Source organism: Schistocerca cancellata, chromosome 8 (genome assembly GCF_023864275.1).
Source record: "Schistocerca cancellata isolate TAMUIC-IGC-003103 chromosome 8, iqSchCanc2.1, whole genome shotgun sequence".
NCBI classification, from domain to species: domain Eukaryota; kingdom Metazoa; phylum Arthropoda; class Insecta; order Orthoptera; family Acrididae; genus Schistocerca; species Schistocerca cancellata.
The window spans coordinates 203,987,889-204,004,448 of record NC_064633.1 but is presented as its reverse complement, the minus strand read 5'-3'; positions in this window follow the sequence as shown (position 1 = coordinate 204,004,448).

Here is a 16,560-nt window from a genome sequence, read left to right as displayed (position 1 = left end):
AAAATTCTTGGAATGAGCTGTCACCATGAACATATGAGTAAATTCACAATAGTCATGTGTTTTATGAGATAAAGCGAACTCTTGTTACCTTATTGTAAACGAAAGTTGTGAGGGTTTTGCTATGTATGACAGTGTTTAAGATAATTTACTTTCAGTGTAATAGCTTGAAAATGTTAAGTCCTGCTGTCAGTTGGCATTTATCACCACCTGTATGCGAGTTTTAAAGCTAAATAGTGTTCTGACAATTATAAAATAGTGGCAAAGTTCCTCAATCGATTAAATCTATTCCTGCCCGTATATGTAATCGGTATTTCGTTATGAACCTTTATGTTGTTTACAAGAATATATATAATTCGGTCTTTGGTTCGAATTATAGTCAGCTCCTTTCTGTATGGCGGACAGAAGATCGTTAGCATCAGGCGCGTCTGCACGGAGGTGTCCGTGGACTGCTGCGTCGGCTATGGGACGCTTAGTGTGACGTCACTAACACTGCTGGGCGGCCTTGTTATCCCGGGGGTGTGGCTCCAACCGCCCCGTCGTCCGTTCTGCAGTGATGGCGTCAGTGGCAATGGTGTCTGTCCCACGGCCGGCGTCCTGCAGGACTGGTTCTTATTCCTCCTGCGAGTGGTAGCTGCCGTGTTCCGACAGAGTCGTTTTCGGAGAAGCTGTTCTCTTTTGTGGCCTTCCATATTGGACGACGGCAGTGACTCACGCCTCGCCAGCACAAAGGCGTTCGTTGGTACCGTACGTTCACCGATTGCCAGCCTGTTGTCGTCTGTGCCTGTAGTGTCCAGTGGTACCGATGGCACTGGACGGGGTCCTTCCACTGGCCAGTCTGACTGATCAGCCGAGTGTTGATGCGGAGGGGACCTCAGAGCCAACCAGACACGGTGCTCATCGCAACTGCATGGACTACTCTGTCACGCCTCCTAGCTGACCCAAATTCTCAACTTACCCACACATTACGAAAGTAGTGCCCTTACCCATTATCCGCATTAATCGCGGCATTTGGCCGATTCCCATGAGACTTCCAGTCTAATATGCATCTGCACTGAAGAGATTATTGGCCGTCCTCGCCTTAATTATAATATTTGGTGCCTGGAGCTATTTGTCTCTCGCTGTACGGAAGTCACAAAAGGTTGTCTCTGTGACAAATGGAATTTTGGTTCTGTCCTGGAGATGTGCTTGGATAACCGAAGTGGTTAAGGCGACCGCGATAAGCGGGAAATCCTTGTTCGATTTCCAGTACGGCACAAATTTTCATGTGCCCCAAACAGCTGAATTCAATTTCGTAAAACATAGTTTTCTATAGAGCTGCGACAACACTGAGACATTGCCATAGAGGTGTATACAAAATCATGTTTCATTACGCGAATACAATTCCGATTTACTGTCGGTTCTACGTATATCGTGGTCCCTCAACCATCTATGCTATGCAGAAAGTCAGCTTCTTTTGGTTTAATATTTTATGTTAATTTATCTTCAAGGCTCGCCGTAAACTTATTGGCATTTAACTATAACAAATCTTAACAAGACTGCGTTGTTTTCATGAACCTTCAGTCAGTTGTTCTCTTATATTGGCCTACTAAAAATGGCTCTGAGCACTATGGGACTCAACTTCTGAGGTCATTAATCCCCTAGATGGTTCAAATGGCTCTGAGCACTATGGGACTTCAAACATCTATGGTCATCAGTCCCCTAGAACTTAGAACTAGTTAAACCTAACTAACCTAAGGACATCACAAACATCCATGCCCGAGGCAGGATTCGAACCTGCGACCGTAGCGGTCTTGCGGTTCCAGACTGATGCGCCTAGAACCGCTCGGTCACCAGCGGCCAGCTCCAACCAAGAGTTAAAACCAAGAGTCCTTTAACCGCACGGCCACTCCGGCCGGCATATTGGTCTACTGTCATAACACTTATGCACTCGCACAAAACGTTACTGGTAGGCTGAAGAACAGCAATCTGCGCCAGACTGTAATGGACTCTCACTCAGCCCATGACGTGGCAGAAGTGATGGCAGACATCTCTGGGCCGGCCGGAGTGGCCGAGCGGTTCTAGGCGTTACAATCTGGCACCGCGCGACCGCTATGGTCGCTGGTTCGAATCCTGCCTCGGGCATGGATGTGTGTGATGTCCTTATGTTAGTTACGTTTAAGTAGTTCTAAGTTCTAGGGGACTGATGACCTCAGAAGTTAAATCCCATAGTACTCAGAACCATTTGAACCATTTTTTAAGGGTAAGGCCACGGGTCGTAACACATATGAAATGTAACGTCCACTGTTCAAAGTGCCGTCAGTGCGAACAAGAGGTGACCGAGATGTGTAACCAGTGGCACCCCATACCATCACGCCGGGTGATAAGCCACTATGGCGATTACGAATACACGCTTCCAATGTGCGTTCACCGCAATGTCGCCAAACACGGATGCGAGCATCATGATGCTATAAATAGAACCTGGATTCATCCGAAAGAAATGACGTTTTGCCATTCGTGCATCCAGGTTCGTCGTTGAGTACACCTTCGCAGGCGCTCCTGTCTGTGATGCAGCGTCAATGGTAACCGCAGCCATGGTCTCCGAGCTGATAGTCCATGCTACTGCGAACGTCGTCGAACTGTTCGTGCTGATGGTTAATGTCTTGCTAACGTCCCCATCTGTTGACTCAGCGATCGAGACGTGGCTGCACGATCCGTTACAGCCATGCGGATAAGATGCCTGTCATCTCGACTGCTAGTGATACGCGGCCGTTGGGATCCAGCACGGCGTTCCGTATTACCCTCCTGAACCCATCGATTCCATATTCTGCTAACAGTCATTGAATCTCGACCAATGCGAGCAGCAATGTCGCGATACGATAAACCGCAATCGCGATAGGCTACAATCCTACCTTTATCAAAGTCGGAAACGTGATGGTATGCATTTCTTCTCCTTACATGAGGCATCACAACAACGTTTTACCAGGCAACGCCGGTCAACTGCTGTTTGTGTACGAGAAATCGGTTGGAAACTTTCCTCATGTCAGCACGTTGTAGGTGTCGCCACCGGCGCCAACCTTGTGTGAATGCTCTGAAAAGCTAATCAATTGCACATCACAGCATCTTCTTCCTGTCGGTTAAATTTCGCATCTGTAGCACGTCATCTTCGTGGTGTAGCAATTTTAATGGCCAGTAGTGTATAAGTCTCAGGTAATGACTTCAGCTTCAGCACTTGACGAAGTATAAGATAAAATATAGACTTTTCTTGAACAGGAGAAATTCAGTATGGCGTCTTGCTTTCAGCTTGTGACGTAGGGAGCATTCTTGCTTCCTGTCTGTTCTGCCTTACATGGCACGTCATAGAAATATCCTAGAAGATATTCTGTGTTTCACGTGACGAAATACGTCATCGACTAGAAAGCGCAGGAAAAGACATCGGAAAACTCTTAAGAGTGCCAAATCATCAAGCTCGCGTGCCGATGGCCTTAGGCTAAGTCGCTGAAGGTAATCTTGGTTGGGGCAGGCCCTCTATCCCGAGATACCTCGGCGTTTCCTGAACGACGCGGCGGCAGCTGAGTCACTGCCCAGCGGGTGCCTCGACACGCACACACAGCTGGAGCGGAGCCAGCTAGCAGCGCCGGCTTCCGCGTGTCATCACAGGCGATAGCCTCACGTGACGCGGCGCAGAAACCGGAATTGCTCATCGCGCTGTCGCGGAGCGAGATAGCGTAGTTAAGTGGAGAAAGTGAGTGTTCTCCATACAAACTACTCAAAACAAGGTTGCCCCACCTATATATCTGCGAACGCGTGTAGGCACAAATTTATGAGGAGCTTGGCACGGAGGAGTAATCTTCAGAAAGTAAGAAATCACTTAATCTACATCTGTCTACACTTGCGTCTGTATCTACATGACTACGCTGCAATTCACACTTAAGTGCTTGGCTGAACATTAATAGAACCGCTTCCTGATTACTGCGACGAAAAAAAAAACGAGATACCAAAAATAATTAATGTAGAATAATGAAATGTAGGGAATAAATCTGTCTAGTATAACGATACAGCCTTCCCCAAAATTCATATGAAATGTCTGATACCAACTTTTTTTTTACATGCATCCGCATAGTTATCACACAATTCAGTGCTTCCTAAGGCATTGTATGTGTGTCTTTATATATATCATTCTGTCCTATTTGATAAAAAACTTTATATTCACTGCGAAGGTGTGTGGAATGTTCTGGAAGGACGTGCGTTGTAATTATCGGTAGATTGTTGTCATTGATAAAATGATGTACATATACTACATTAAGGGGAGCCGGAGGTGGTCAAATCCAAAAAAAAATTTTTTTTTTCTACCGAAAATTAATTGGAACATTCCTCTTTAATGTAAACTTTGAATTATTGTTCTACTCGCCCTAGAAGTGGAGTTATTACCATTTTCCCCCACGCCTGCAGAGGAAATGGGCGGCCGCTGAATGCATCTAACCCCCTTTCGTGACTTCCTGGCGAACTGCTTGGGATTTTCTCGGCCTGTTACGCATACAGCGCCTTATGTTACGCATACAGCGAGTGTGCAAGGGTTGGCTACATTGTTTTCTGTGACGAATATGACCCGTATTTCCTTACAGCTTACTCCTATTTTCCTCAGAATTTCGAATATCTTGCTCCATTTAATATTGTCGTACACTTTTGTTCTGGTTACGATGCCACGTTTTAGTAACCGTGCATATAAGAAGAGGAAGAACGTAGAGAAAAGAAAGTTAACACTAATACCAAGTTGCGATACTACAATGAATAAGAGCGCGGAACATCGTCTCTTTGCTGTTTGCCGTTTCGAATTAGTTCAGTGTTGCGCCTGTTGTTGGTAGTATTATACTTTTTGTGTAAAGCGGGTAATATGCAGTATGTACAAGAATCAGGAGGGAACAATAAAACCAATTTTTCATGACTTAGCACAGCCAGAATTGTTGCACAAATGTCTACACGGAAAGACGCAGAATCCTAATGAGAATGTAAACAATTTGATTTGGAAAGTGATACCTAAAAGGGTGTTTGTAAGCATAAAAACACTGCACTTTGGCATTTATGATGCAATAGCAACCTACAACCAAGGGAACAGTGTGAAGCGTGAAGTTCTGAAGGCATTAGGATTTACAGCTGGGGTGAACACTGTACGAGCACTAAGAAATATTGACAGAGAAAGAATAAGAGGAGCAGAAAGAAGAGAAAGGCATATGAAGTATGATGGAACAACAGGCCAGAAAAGAAGACAGAAGAGGAAGCTTTTGGAGGATGAAGAAGAAGACCCTGATAATCCATCCTATAGTGCAGGAATGTATTGAGAAACTTTGATAGCCATTTCCCGTAAATTAGAATTTTTCGAATATAAGGAACATTTTCTCAAAATCCACTCAAGCTAGAGAGATGAAATTTTTATACAGCACTCCTAGTGGTCAAAATTACATTGTAACACAGCCATTTGGCAATATGTTCAGTGCCGGCCGGAGTGGCCGTGCGGTTCTAGGCACTACAGTCTGGAGCGGGGCGACCGCTACGGTCGCAGGTTCGAATCCTGCCTCAGGCATGGATGTGTGTGATATCCTTAGGTTAGTTAGGTTTAATTGGTTCTAAGTTCTAGGCGACTGATGACCTCAGCAGTGAAGTCGCATAGTGCTCAGAGCCATTTGAACCAATATGTTCAGTAGTTTCATTTCAGTTTAATTATAAAGCAATTATTTGTAAAAAAATTTGGGTCAATAATAAAAAAAATAATTGGCAGGAAACTAGAAAAGATACTCCAAAATCCCTCTGTCATAACTGCAATACTAAACCACTCTATATGTAAAAAAAAAATTCAAATTTTTCTATTTGGTAGTTTATTCATAAATGTTCCTTAACTTAGTGATTTTAACATGGGCAGCATAGGCACATCCGGCTCCCCTTAAGTAACCAATCAAGAAATTGAAGTAGTAAGTCCTTACCAGTAAATAACTAGAGACTGCAGAGATGTTAGCATGAAAAATCAATGCTTCTAATTAACAAAATGGTAATCTAAAAATCCAGTAACAGAAGACTTCACTATCTTGAGAAACAGCTTAAAAGTTATTGCCAAGCAATGGATTTCATTCGTTATTTATTTTTATGTCTTTCTCTGTAATTAATATTCTTTGTAATTACGTTTCTGATTAACTCTCCAATTGTTTACATCTCACAGTTTTGTAATTTCGCCGGCCGGGGTGGCTGAGCGGTTCTAGGCGCTACAGTCTGGAGCCGCGCGACCGGTACGGTAGCAGGTTCGAATCCTGCCTCGGGCATGGATATGTGTGACGTCCTTAGGTTAGTTAGGTTTAAGTAGTTCTAAGTTCTAGGGGACCGATGACCTCAGAAGTTAAGTCCCATAGTGCTCATAGCAATTTTTCTAATTTCCAGAATTTGAGGCCTTATTTGTGCATTTTATCTATGTAATCTGATGAAGCGCGAGCTCTATACTAACATTGAATATTAATAACCAAATCCAAACTGTAATTAATTACATAACTAAAAATATGGGAGACATTATTGTAATTAAAGTTCATAATGATTTTGTTATGGATAACTAAAGATATTACTATAAAAGACTGTCATTGAACATTGCCTTTTATACCTTATTCCGCTGTAACATCAGTTTCTTTACGTTTTGTAAATTTTAATTATAGCATCAAAGTTGCACAAAATTAATAACGCTTTATTTTGGAAGTTATTGTTAAAGTTCTATGTAAAGCTATGCAGCGATGCTGCGAGGAGTCAGTTTTGAAGTTACTTTTGGAAGTCAAAGAGATCAGTGAAGTCTGTCCGTGTTTTGTTTACATGACTAGTGTGCAGTTCGGATGTCAGTTAATGTGGATAAATTTTGTGAAGCATGAAAATTTCGCATTCATTCATCAATGGACCAGGCGGAAGAAACTTAAGTAACATTCAATATGAATCGTTACATAGGTAACATTTAAGTGATTCACATTGCAAGATACCAGGTTATTGTAAGCACGAGATAAGCCATTGCAAATGTGAAATACTGGTGAAGTACTAGCTGGTGTAACTGCCAGAATGTTGAATGTAAGCATGCATACGTGCATGCGTTGTCCTGTGCAAGTCCTGATGTCGGTTTGTGGGAGTGTGAAGTTCCTTGGTCGTTCAATACAGGGACGGTTAACGCCGTTTGTGGATGACGCTAGAGGTCACGTCCTATGATGTCCCACAGGTGCTCGGTCGGAGATAGATCTGGTGATCGAGCAGGCCAAGGCAGCATGTCGACACTCTGTAGACCTCCTTGCGTTACAACAGCGGTACGTGAGCGAGCGTTATCCTGTTGGAAAACACCTCCTGGAAAGCTGATCATGAATGGCAACATACGAGGTGCATTCAAGTTCTAAGGCCTCCGATTTTTTTCCTAATTAACTACTCACACGAAATCGATGAAACTGGCGTTACTTCTCGACGTAATCGCCCTGCATACGTACACATTTTTTACAACGCTGACGCCATGATTCCATGGCAGCGGCGAAGGCTTCTTTAGGAGTCTGTTTTGACCACTGGAAAATCGCTGAGGCAATAGCAGCACGGCTGGTGAATGTGCGGCCACGGAGAGTGTCTTTCATTGTTGGAAAAAGCCAAAAGTCACTAGGATTCAGGTCAGGTGAGTAGGGAGCATGAAGAATCACTTCAAAGTTGTTATCACGAAGAAACTGTTGCGTAACGTTAGCTCGATGTGCGGGTGTGTTGTCTTGGTGAAACAGCACACGCGCAGCCCTTCCCGGACGTTTTTGTTGCAGTGCAGGAAGGAATTTGTTCTACAAAACATTTTCGTAGGATGCACCTGCTACCGTAGTGCCCTTTGGAACGCAATGGGTAAGGATTACGCCCTCGCTGTCCCAGAACATGGACACCATCATTTTTTCAGCACTGGCGGTTACCCGAAATTTTTTGGTGGCGGTGAATCTGTGTGCTTCCATTGAGCTGACTGGCGCTTTGTTTCTGGATTGAAAAATGGCATCCACGTCTCATCCATTGTCACAACCAACGAAAGAAAGTCCCATTCGTGCTGTCGTTGCGCGTCAACATTGCTTGGCAACATGCCACACGGGCAGCCATGTGGTCGTCCGTCAGCATTCGTGGCACCCACCTGGATGACACTTTTCGCATTTTCAGGTCGTCATGCAGGATTGTGTACACAGAACCCACAGAAATGCCAACTCTGGCGGCGATCTGTTCTACAGTCATTCGGCGATCCCCCAAAACAATTCTCTCCACTTTCTCGATCATGTCGTCAGACCGGCTTGTGCGAGCCCGAGGTTGTTTCGTTTTGTTGTCACACGATGTTCTGCCTTCATTAAACTTTCGCACCCACGAACGCACTTTCGACACATCCATAACTCCGTCACCACATGTCTCCTTCAACTGTCGATGAATTTCAATTGGTTTCACACCACGGAAATTCAGAAAACGAATGATTGCACGCTGTCCAAGTAAGGAAAACGTCGCCATTTTAAGTATTTAAAACAGTTCTCATTCTCGCCGCTGGCGGTAAAATTCCATCTGCCGTACGGTGCTGCCATCTCTGGGATCTATTGACAATGAACGCGGCCTCATTTTAAAACAATACGCATATTTCTATCTCTTTCCAGTCTGGAGAAAAAAAATAGGAAGCCTTAGAACTTGAATGCACCTCGTAACACGTCGAATTTTGCGGCAGGGTGCGTGGGATAACCACGAGAGTGCTCCTGCTGTCATAGAAATCGCACCCAGACCATAACTCCAGATGTAGGTCCAACGTGTCTAACACGTAGGCAGGATGGTTGCAGGCCCTTAACTGACCTCCTTCTAACCAACACACGACCATCACTGGCACCGCGGCACAACTACCTCTCATCAGGAAACACAACAGACCTCCACTCTATCCTCCAATGAACTCTCGCTTGGCACCACCGAAGTGGTGGTTTGGGGTCAGTGGAATACACGCTACAGGGCGTCTGGCTCGGAGCTGTCCTTTAAGTAACCGACATGTAACAGTTCGTTGTGTCACTTTAGGACACTAAAATTTCACCTTCCTGTCATGAAAGGGCCATTCAACCCACCTACTATCCAAAATTTCTCAGGTGCGGCTACAAATATAGATATTGTCCTGTCAGACTCGGTGATCACACTGACAACTGGAAGGCCTGTGATGGACTTACAAGTGACCATAATCTCATTTACTTCACAATTATAATCTCAGGTAATGACTTAGACACTAAACATCCAGCCCGAGAGATTTTACTGTCTGTGCAGAGCGAATTGGGAACTTTTAAAGGCAGAATTCGGGATAAAACTTCTGCAAGGAAGCGGATTTGATGGACGTTGAAGCGGACGAAATGGTGCGAGCGCTGCAGATGGAGCAAGACAAGGCGATTCCAGTACTTGTTAGGAAGTCAAAAGGATTCAAAATTTCCTGGAGTCCCACCCTACAGTCCTTAAGACGTAGACCAAGTCAGGCGATGAGATATCACCAAAGAGCTTTAGTGGAAACAGAACGACAAAGAAGACTGATACAAAATAAAGAACTACTGCTCCAACCAAGAATGGTTCAAATGGCTCTGAGCACTATGCGACTTAACATCTCAGGTCATCAGTCCCGTAGAACTTAGAACTACTTAAACCTGACTAACCTTTCGACGTCACACACATCCATGCCCGAGGCAGGATTCGAACCTGAGACCGTAGCTGTCGCGCGGTTCCAGACTGATGCGCCTAGAACCGCTCGGCCACCAGCGGCCGGCTCCAACCAAGAGTTAAAACCAAGAGTCAAAAAGTGGGAGGCGTACATTAAGGACCAAATGATAACAGATGTTTGGGGGTTTTCCAAACAAACTTGCAACAAATATTACAGTTAAATCAATACCATTGTAAGTAGGCTGTTTATATTTTCTTATTGGCAACGTTACGTAGCGCTCTGTATATATTTTCTTATTGGCAACGCCACGTAGCGCTCTCTGTATGAAAATCACTGGCTGTGCTGTGTGCAGTCTGCGGCTAGTTTGCATTGTTGTCTGCCATTGTAGTGTTGGGCAGCTGGACGTGAACAGCGCGTAGCGTTGCGCAGGAGTAGGGAGTGATAGTGTTTGCCCGTGTGTTAATAATTCAGCAAGGGACTGGATAACAGCATTGCTGGTTCTAAGGACATTTCAAAAAAAAAATTTGTGAGTGTCCACAAGACTCTTCGATGGTGATTGTGGCACCTGCACAGTCGCAACAGATGGCTGCTGGCCATCTCTACAAGGGCTACAATGGGTCTGCATCTTTAATGACCCACCAATACCATACTCTCTACCAGGACTACAGTGGGTCTGCTCTGTGATGACCTACCTACCAATATTCTTCAAAACGTCGAATGACTCTGCTGTGGGTTTCCTCTGTTGTGGCCCATTACCTGTCAGCATGTCAAGAGTTAGCACTGTCGTTCCGTTGGAAGGACAACACTACTTCTTCAAGACTGCATGGAAATCCACTACTTCCGTGTGCATTTTATTTTACTGCTCAGAGTTTGAGAAAAACACTGCAATTTCACAGTGATGAACAATCTGGACTGTCTTTATGGACTGTGAGAAAATTTTAGCTTTTGACCAACATTGTATAAATAAGTGTGTGCATTGGATATCTTTGTTATTGTAATTATGAAAAATTTTATCAAATCATTATTGGCCACTGCCCAAAACAATTTGTAAAATTTTTTGTGGGGAGCATGGGGGCTATGTAAGTAGGCTGTTTATATTTTCTTATTGGCAACGTTACGTAGCGCTCTGTATATATTTTCTTATTGGCAACGCCACGTAGCGCTCTCTGGATGAAAATCACTGGCTGTGCTGTGTGCAGTCTGTGGCTAGTTTGAATTGTTGTCTGCCATTGTAGTGTTGGGCAGCTGGACGTGAACAGCGTGTAGCGTTGCGCAGTTGGAGGTGAGCCGCCAGCAGTGGTGGATGTGGGGAGAGAGATGGCGGAGTTTTGAAATTTGTAAGACTGGATGTCAATTATGAATATTAAGGTAAATACATTGTTTGTTCTCTATTAAAATCTTTCATTTGCTAACTATGCCTACTAGCAGTTAGTGCCTTCCATAGTTTGAATCTTTTATTTAGCTGGCAGTAGTGGCGTTCGCTGTATTGCAGTAGTTCGAGTATTGAAGATTTTTGTGAGGTAAGTGATTTGTGAAAGGTATAGGTTAATGTTAGTCAGGGCCATTCTTTTGTAGGGATTTTTGAAAGTCAGATTGCGTTGCGCTAAAAATATTGTGTGTCAGTTTAAGCACAGTCATGTATAAATTGTTCTAAGGGGACGTTTCACCATTAGCTGCTGACAGGCGTTGAAATACATCAACGGGGACAGTTGACAGTGTGTGCCCCGATAGGGACTCGAACCCGGGATCTCCTGCTTACATGGCAGACACTCTATCCATCTGAGCCACCGAGGGCACAGAGGGTAGTGCGACTGCAGGGATTTATCGCCGGCACGCTCCCCGTGAGACCCACATTCTCCACTCGGTGCAGAGTAATGGGTATAATAGCAGAGGCACTACGAATGTAGTGTGTGGACTATAAGTTGAGAATGTGGGTCACACGTGGAGCGTGCCGGGGATGAGTACCTTGGTGGCTCAGATGCATAAAGCGTCTGCCATGTAAGCAGGAGATCCTGGGTTCGAGTCCCGGCCGGGCCACACATTTTCAAGAGTCCCCCGTTGATGTATTTCAAAACTTGTCAGGAGCTAATGTTATTGATTTAATTGTAATTTCATTCTAGAGAACTGCACGGTCGTCAAAGGCATCTGTTCTTTCGGACAAGATCGGAGAGGATCCGACGGCACGATGACGACAGACTGGGAAACATCAGTGCAGTATCTACTCAGAACTTTGTTGCCGGACGATACAAGGGTGGTTCAAAGAGCTCCGACAGCATCTTCACTCTAAATGACTAGAGCAGCATGTGAATAACAGTGTTGTCATTCCATTTGTCCAGGAGGAAGTGAGACTGGCAATAATGAAGTTAAAGGAAAATAAAGTACCAGGACCTTACAGAATTCTTGCAGAAGTGTTGCATCAGCTAGTGGACCGAATTGTGCCATATATAGCAGTGTTATTAAACGAATGTCTTTTTCAGGGTCGGGTGGACAGAATATGGAAAATTTCAAATATCATGATACTAAAAAAAGCAGAAGACAAAGACACAAGAAAAGTGAAATCTTATGGGCCGATCTGCTTGGTAAATGTTCTAGCCAAAGTACAGGAAAGGCTTCTGTGCCGCCACCCGAGGGCCGCAGACAGTTACTTGGCATGAGCCCCCAAAGGGACTGTTTCAACAAAGGGAAATCTACCGAGGATGCGACAAATCACGTAATGAATGTTTTGAACACCCCAGATCACAAATATATTATAAACGAATTCATTGATATTGCTACGGAGCTTGATAATTTGTGGTGGCCTCCCTTTTCAAAAAATTGAAACAAACGGACTTCGTCATAATCAAGGTTTCTGTTATTACTGACGAATCCGATAATTATTTATGAATAACGGAAACGTGTTTTATATACGTTCGACGAAGTATTGAAGCGATGTTTGATATACGAGGGTTGGAACTTTAATAGTGGCAACTATTTACTTACAGCTCGTACAAAATAGACACGTGTTTCAAAGTTTTACTGACCTTCAAAGCAATTACCAGCATTGTGTATAATCCGTTGCCAGCGATGTGGAAGTCGTAGGATACTCTTAGCAGTGCCAGTTGTGTTGACAGTTCAAACGGCGCGGTCTATTGTCCGACGAATTTGTATCAATTCTGAAGCGAATGCCGTGAAGTGTTTCCTTCAGTTTAGAAATCGAGTTGAAGTCACGAAGGCTTAAGTTAGGGGAGTGCAGTAGGTTTATAGCACTTAGCAGCCCCATCAGTCAAACAAATCAGTTAACAGCTTGCACTGTACGTGCTTGAGCATTGTCCTGCAAAATGATGGTCAGGTCCTTCAGAAACTGTTTTCACTTCTGTCTCTAAGCTGGTCGTAGGTTGTGTTCCAGAAATGAACAGTACAGAGACAGAAGTGATGACACTTTCTGCAGGACCTATCCTCAAGCACGTACTGTGGTGTCACCGCCAGACACCACACTTGCTAGGTGGTAGCTTTAAATCGGCCGCGGTCCATTAGTACATGTCGGACCCGCGTGTCGCCACTGTCAGTGATCGCAGACCGAGCGCCACCACACGGCAGGTCTAGAGAGACGTACTAGCACTCGCCCCAGTTGTACGGACGACTTTGCTAGCGACTACACTGACGAAGCCTTTCTCTCATTTGCCGAGAGACAGTTAGAATAGCCTTCAGCTAAGTCCATGGCTACGACCTAGCAAGGCGCCATTAACCATTTCTAGAGAGAGTCTCACTTGTATCATCAAGAATGCTGTATACAAATGATGGATTAAAGTTAAGTATTCCAGCAGCTACGTACTTTTCTTGTAGCATTCATTACGTATCCTGTTTCAGACATAACGCCAGCCGGCGTGTGTAAACGCGTGCCTTTCGGTTACCCGTCACTGTGGACTGGCTGTCTTGTCAGTCCACTACACGTACAGTGCAAACTGTTACTGATTTGTTTGACTGATGTGGCTGCTAAGTGCTATACCACCTACTGCTCTCCCCTGAATTAAGCCTTCGTGACTTCAACTCGATTTCTAAACTGAAGGAAACACTTCACGGCATTCGCTTCAGAACTGCTACAAATTCGTCGGGTAATAGACCGCGCCGCTCGAACAGTCATCACAACTGGCACTGCTAAGAATATCCTAGGACTTCCACATCTTTGGCAACGGGTTATACACAATGCTGGTGACTACTTTGAAGCCGTCCGGAGTGGCCGTGCGGTTCTAGGCGCTACAGTCTGGAGCCGAGCGACCGCTACGGTCGCAGGTTCGAATCCTGCCTCGGGCATGGATGTGTGTGATGTCCTTAGGTTAGTTAGGTTTAATTAGTTCTAAGTTCTAGGCGACTGATGACCTCAGAAGTTAAGCCACATAGTGCTCAGAGCCATCTGAATCATTTGAACTACTTTGAAGGTCAGTAAAGCTTTGAAAGACGTATCTATTTTGTCCGAACTGCAAATAAATATTTGCCACTGTTAAAGTTCAACCCTCATATTTTTGTTTTACGTTTTTCTTATTTTGCCTTTTTGTTGAGGAAACTGGGTTTTCTAGCGCCACTTGATAAATATTTATTCATCATCATCATCATCATTGTTTTCCAAGACCTCTGTTCCAGGCCAACTTCCCATTCGTGTTCTTTCTTTCTACATCTCATCTCGCAGTCTCTATCCAGCGTTTTCTTGGTCTTGCCCGTGGTCTTCTTCCTACGAGGTCCAGGTTGAAATACCTTTTGGCAGGTCTTTCACTGTTCATTCTCATTATGTGCCCTTACCACTGAAGCCTGCGTTTCTTTATGACACTGGAAACAAGCTATACCAGCTACTTTTCTATTCACATCATTCCTGATTGTGTCCTTTCTATTGTTGGTTCATAGTAGTAATGAATCTCATTTCTGTTGCCTGAATTCTGCTGAGCTTTTTGTTTAGGAATATACATGTTTCTAAACAATACGTAAATCTATATGTATTGTATGTTAACTGGGGACCTAGAAACGACGGAGAGGCTCCGTCCCCGCCGCAGCTGCAGTGGTCCACAATCCCACGACGACTACCGCAGTCCACTGCACCCCTCTGCAGCCCCACACCGAACCCAGGGTTATTGTGCGGTTCGGCCCCCGGTAGACCCCCGCCCCTCCCCTCCCCAGGGAACGTCTCACACCAGACGAGTGTAACCCCTATGTTTGCGTGTAGAGTAATGGTGGTGTACGCGTACGTGGAGAAATTGTGTGCTCAGCAATCGCCGACATAGTGTAGCTGAGGCGGGATAAGGGGAACCAGCTCGCATTCGCCGAGGCAGATGGAAAACCGCCTAAAAACCGTCTACAGACTGGCTGGCTCACCGGACCTCGACACAAGTCGACCGAGCTGATTCGTCCCGGGGACCAGGCGCTCCTTCCCACTTCGGAAAGCCGTGTGTTAGACCGCTCGGATATCCGGGCGGGCTAAATCTATATGTAACTATGTAAATCTATATTGTTTTCTTTATTCCTACTACAACATTCCTCTTTTTCACGTTTCAGTAATACTGTTTATTTTTAAGAAACAAACAGAGGGATAACAATGTAAGACAAAAATGTTCCTTAGGTTACCTGGCCCTTTATATACTCCTGGAAATTGAAATAAGAACACCGTGAATCCATTGTCCCAGGAAGGGGAAACTTTATTGACACATTCCTGGGGTCAGATACATCACATGATCACACTGACAGAACCACAGGCACATAGACACAGGCAACAGAGCATGCACAATGTCGGCACTAGTACAGTGTATATCCACCTTTCGCAGCAATGCAGGCTGCTATTCTCCCATGGAGACGATCGTAGAGATGCTGGATGTAGTCCTGTGGAACGGCTTGCCATGCCATTTCCACCTGGCGCCTCAGTTGGACCAGCGTTCGTGCTGGACGTGCAGACCGCGTGAGACGACGCTTCATCCAGTCCCAAACATGCTCAATGGGGGACAGATCCGGAGATCTTGCTGGCCAGGGTAGTTGACTTACACCTTCTAGAGCACGTTGGGTGGCACGGGATACATGCGGACGTGCATTGTCCTGTTGGAACAGCAAGTTCCCTTGCCGGTCTAGGAATGGTAGAACGATGGGTTCGATGACGGTTTGGATGTATCGTGCACTATTCAGTGTCCCCTCGACGATCACCAGTGGTGTACGGCCAGTGTAGGAGATCGCTCCCCACACCATGATGCCGGGTGTTGGCCCTGTGTGCCTCGGTCGTATGCAGTCCTGATTGTGGCGCTCACCCGCACGGCGCCAAACACGCATACGACCATCATTAGCACCAAGGCAGAAGCGACTCTCATCGCTGAAGACGACACGTCTCCATTCGTCCCTCCATTCACGCCTGTCGCGACACCACTGGAGGCGGGCTGCACGATGTTGGGGCGTGAGCGGAAGACGGCCTAACGGTGTGCGGGACCGTAGCCCAGCTTCATGGAGACGGTTGCGAATGGTCCTCGCCGATACCCCAGGAGCAACAGTGTCCCTAATTTGCTGGGAAGTGGCGGTGCGGTCCCCTACGGCACTGCGTAGGATCCTACGGTCTTGGCGTGCATCTGTGCGTCGCTGCGGTCCGGTCCCAGGTCGACGGGCACGTGCACCTTCCGCCGACCACTGGCGACAACATCGATGTACTGTGGAGACCTCACGCCCCACGTGTTGAGCAATTCGGCGGTACGTCCACCCGGCCTCCCGCATGCCCACTATACGCCCTCGCTCAAAGTCCGTCAACTGCACATACGGTTCACGTCCACGCTGTCGCGGCATGCTACCAGTGTTAAAGACTGCGATGGAGCTCCGTATGCCACGGCAAACTGGCTGACACTGACGGCGGCGGTGCACAAATGCTGCGCAGCTAGCGCCATTCGACGGCCAACACCGCGGTTCCT